Source organism: Myotis davidii, unplaced genomic scaffold (genome assembly GCF_000327345.1).
Source record: "Myotis davidii unplaced genomic scaffold, ASM32734v1 scaffold2001, whole genome shotgun sequence".
Lineage (NCBI taxonomy): Eukaryota > Metazoa > Chordata > Mammalia > Chiroptera > Vespertilionidae > Myotis > Myotis davidii.
Genome location: NW_006291200.1, coordinates 104,934 through 109,842, shown reverse-complemented (window position 1 = coordinate 109,842; position 4,909 = coordinate 104,934). Strand labels below are relative to the sequence as shown.

The 4,909-nt window shown below is 33.5% G+C and overlaps 1 long non-coding RNA gene across 2 annotated transcripts in view; it reads left to right on the top strand.

Moving 5' to 3' along the window:
• The first annotated feature begins 434 nt into the window (after positions 1–434).
• Positions 435–4,909, top strand: part of LOC102760927 — a 4,740-nt gene continuing 265 nt past the window's right edge. Inside the window, exons 1-6 of one of the 2 annotated variants that reach the window (XR_435700.2) lie at positions 435–514; positions 1,286–1,437; positions 1,632–1,768; positions 2,529–2,637; positions 3,245–3,446; positions 3,589–3,676. This is a non-coding gene — a long non-coding RNA (uncharacterized LOC102760927). Of the gene's footprint in view, positions 515–1,285; positions 1,438–1,631; positions 1,769–2,528; positions 2,638–3,244; positions 3,447–3,588; positions 3,677–4,909 lie in introns of those variants that run through there. The other variant, XR_001513956.1, reaches the window with a different exon arrangement.

Sequence of the window (4,909 nt, the reverse complement as noted above, 5' to 3'; positions counted from 1 at the left end):
TCTGTGCCTCCAATGTTCTGTACGTTTGTCAAGGATTATGTCCTACAAAACTTTTTAAACTTGAGGCAAAATAAAGACTTAGCAGTATTAGCCAGATAGAATCTTTGTAGAAAATAATAATTGTTTTTGTATTCTAATTTGTTTTGAACACTATTGTTACATTGGTATTTTATTTTAATAATTTAATTAATCAGTTGTGTGTACTAAATTCATAAATTAAATTTTAACACATAATGAGAATCAAACAGAAATGTACTGTTGTTTAACAATTTTAGAGAGATACTGCTTATAAATTGTTAGGAATTTATTATTATTAATACCACATTGTTACCAAATTATTATTATTATTTTTCCTCCTGAAAGTGATTGCTGTTCATTTTAAATGTTTGTATTTTTATATATATATTTTTTATTTTTTTGTTCTTTAGGTTGCCTGTAACCTGAGAGAATTTAAGTACGGGCAATATCTTATGAGTCTAAAGTTAGATATCAAAAACAACGACTTAAAGAACAAGTAAGTTAAATATTTAAATTTGTTTTCTTACATAGCGTTTGGAAGAAAACTTTACTCATATGAAAATTATTTTCTTATAGTATTTTTACCTTCAATTATGACACATTAATTAAATATGTTTTTCCAAATGTAAATTTAGAGCAGGAATAGAGAATAATTTGAGGTTGCTTTATTGGGCCAAGAAAGGGAAAGGGACAGTCCTCTATATGTCAGTGATTATTAGCAGAAATCCGTGATTAAGTTTCTATTCTAATGTGCCTTCTGTCTGAGTTGGGGCCAATAGGAAGAGTCTATTGTGGCAGAAAGATTCTGAAGCTGGCCTCTAAGAGTAGCTTTTTATGATACATTTTTAAGGACTGACAGCATTAAATTTGAGGAAGTTCGTGCAAAGTCAAAAATAGAGGTTTGATTATATCTAATGCCAATATAGAGATGCATTGTCCCTGAAAGAAAATGTATAAGCTCTACAGATATTACGTGCTCATGTTCAGCCATTACCACTCCATGGTCCAGCCCGTATCTTAGGAAATGAAGAGATATCATATTTTTTTTTCTCCTCCTCTTTTCTCCTGCATTAAGGTGAGGGATTGGGCTGCATAGCCTAACTTTTATATTCTGTGGGTCCATTTTGTGGTAGTTCCATAAGCATATTGACATACCAGAGATCAGGACTCTAGATGGGAGATTTGTTGAAGGCTCTGCAAGTCACAGGGAGCCAGGATACATCTTTTTCTTCTGGAAATTCAAACCTGTTTTTTTTTTTTTTTCTAGATTTGAAATCAATTCTCAGATAGTCCAGCCCTCTTTGGAAACTCATATCCCTAAACCCACTGAGTTATGAATAATTACTGTGCAAAAATGTTTTGAAGGAATCTGCTCCACATTTTACCATTGTCTTGGCCATAAGACCAGATACTGTCACGGTAGGGAGATCTGTATGACTGAGCATGGTGAGAGCTGGCTTACAAGTCCTTGAATAGCACTGAGAGAAAAACTGTAAAATTTCTGAGTTCAAGAAGTAAAACTTGAGCAAGGAGGTGGTCTGGGCATTTCAAAGCAGCTGATACCACTAGAAAGGCAAGGCGGGATTCACCTTCTGCATTTGCACTTTATTTAGATATTTGTATATGATAAGTAGGAAATTAGACCAACATGAGGGCACAGCAGAAGAGCAGCGCCTCCTCTGGATGGACAGAGAAGAAAGATGACAGCAGGAACAAGAAGAAAACTTAAGTCTTCCTAAACTGTGAAGAGGTCAGAAATACATTCAAAATATGAAGAGAAATCTGTGTGCAATGTTTTGTTTGTAAATCATTTTAGCTGTCTGTCATACTTCTTGAAGTTATTTAAGTCTAAATAATTTACTCACATTAATCTTTCTTTTTTTTATTAAATATATTTTATTGATTTTTTTTACTGAGCGAAAGGGAGAGAGATAGAGAGTTAGAAACATTGATGAGAGAGAAACATTGATCTAGCTGCCCCCTGCACACCTACTGGGGATGTGCCTGCAACCAAGGTACATGCCCTTGACCGGAATCGAACCTGAGACTTTTCAGTCTGCAGGCTGAGGCTCTATCCATTGAGGCAAACTAGTTAGGGCACATTAATCTTTCTTTACAGCTATTATATACAAGTTGTTACATTAATAACGAGAATGACACCACAAACTATATGTATGAGTTAATCATCTGCTCTGAAAGAGATGATTGTGGAAGTTATTAAACAACATTTAACTTCCTGATTGCTCTCAAATGCTAGTAAAGATGAATTGGGTGTTTTAGGTTTAGCTTTAGTAAAAGATAACCATGCCAAAAAAACCCATGCCTGCCTTCCAAGTTAGGAGTGCAGGAAGGAGAGAAGCCCATTCGAAAGCATGTATGTCTTTCCGACTTCCACTACACTTGACCTGGTTTCTGTTAGGCTCTTGACTTGTTCTAATTTGCTTGTTGGTGGTGGACAGAGTACAAGGGGTTACTGTAAACACTAATCACAGCAACACTGTGCTCTCCAGGAATGGAAGACAAAGGAGATGCTGCTTCTGACAGACTGTAGAAGGTGTTTGCAGAGAAGCTGCAATAGAGGAATAATGGAGCAGAAGCAGAGGAGAGAGTGACAAGCAGGTAGAGTTAACTTTCACTTCTAATCTGGGCTGTTAGAGGAGAAGCTTTTGCTAGCTTGGATTTTCAAAAGTATCCTATACAAGAGGATAGTGTATCAGCTCCCTCAAATGATATGTTACACAAAACTGAAAGTGATGGAAATGTTTACTATATTTTGGCCATATTATATTCTGACTAATATATAAAGTGCTGCCCTATTATCTGAGATAACTGCTTTTGACTTTATCTCACACCATAAACTATACTTATAATTTCCATGGAAAAATATGATATAACTGATTTTTTCTTAGAATCAGAATTTCTTAGAAAATGTTCTCATTTCACCACTAATTTATGAGTAAGTACTTTTAATTTTAGATAATATATAATATTTTATGATTTAGTCACAATTTTATTAATATTCAAAATTCAAGTATGTATGACAATATTTTCATTAAACTTTTGTCTCATGTGCATTTTCATGTGTATTATCAGGAACTCACTGCTCAGATGCCAAGTTCAGCTCATTCCAATTTATTTTAATTATTATTTTCTAATATTCAAATTTTCACCAATTTTTTTTGGGTGGGCATTCTCTCCAAATTGGCTTTATTCATTTTTCTTCCAGATGCCTCTGAAAATATCACTGTTTTTGGAGAGCCACAGAATGCCCCAGGTTTCCCCTTCATTTTTACTTGATGCCAATTTCTCTTCCATGAGTCCTAGCCAGCATTAGTAGCAACCAGTACAATGGATAAACTCTGGCCCTGGGAATGCGCATTAGACGTGACCACTGATGGGAGGCATGGTGACACCACAGGCTGTTTAAGGTGTGTTATTGGCAGAGCTATTTCAAGTACTGACATTTCCAATGGAGTTATTCTAAATCGTCTTTTTTACATCATGTTTTACTATCAAGAACCTCTGAATTCATTTGTGTGTGTTTATCAATATTTTTATAACTTCTTTCAGATTTGACATTCCATGTATTTTTACTCCAAATGATGGGCTTAAATTAGAGTTACAAGAATCTCTAAAAGGTTTTTGCAATTGTATATTTGTCAAAGTCTGTTTTTGAACTCTTTTTTTTTGCTCCTTGAGTTGTTTAATTTACTGAGTATTGTATTTTTAATAATTTTTAAATAAGTAGTATTAGCCTTTCAAGTTTTGTCTTCCTTTTTGAAGTTGTTTTGACTAAACTAAGCCCTTTAACATATTCATATACATTTTAGAATTAGCTTATCAATTTCTCCAAGAAATCTTGCTGGGATGTTGATTGGCATTATGTTGACTCCATAACTCAGTTTGGGAACAATCAATTCTTGATAATAGTGAGTTTTCCAACTCATGAACCAAATGTGTCTCTCCATTTATTTGGGTATCATTAGTTTTCTTATCAATGTTATAAGTTTGCAGAGTACAAGTCTTACACATCTTTTTGATCTATTTATCCCTAGTTACTCCATAATTTTTACTATTAGTATTTGTACTTTTTTCAGAGTAGATGTTAGTATATAGAAAAGCAATGTGATATTCCTCTGTGTTCTGCATTATTAAAAATCATTTATTAGTTCTAGTACTTTTCTTCCCAAAGCCAATCGATATTCTACACAAATGACCATGTGGTCTGTAAATAAAGGGAGTATTATTTCTTCTCTTCAAATTCTCTTTGTATTTCTCTTCTTGCCTGATTGCATGGACTACAGCCTCCACTATAATGTAGAATAGAAGCAGTGATGATACCATTATTGTCAAATACTTCTTTATTCCGTACCTCATCTCTACAGAAATATTATGCTGCTTAGTGTTGTCCCACATCTCACTGATACTCTTCATTTTGTCATTTTGTTTCTCTTAGTCTCTTTCTTTGGATAGTTTCTGTTCCTCAACAGGAATTAATCTCTTCTTTTCAATTGTCCACTATGCCTTTAATGTATTCATTTTATTACAACCTCACACATTTACAATTTTATTTTGTTCATTTTTATATCTTTCATGTCACTTCTTTGCTTTATGAATATGTGGAATGCAATTATGTTATCTATGTTAATGTTCTTTTCTTTAATTCTAACATTTGCGTCATGTCTGAGTCAAATTTGACTAACTTAATCATTTTATGGGCCATCTTTCTCTTCCTCTTTATATCCTTAGTAGTCTTTGATTGGATGCCAGATATTATGAATTTAACTTTTTGGGTGCTGAGGATTTTTATGTTGTTATAAATGTTTTTAGCTTTTTCCTTGAATATAGATAATTTATTTAGGAACAGTTTGCTATAAGACTTTCTTTAGTG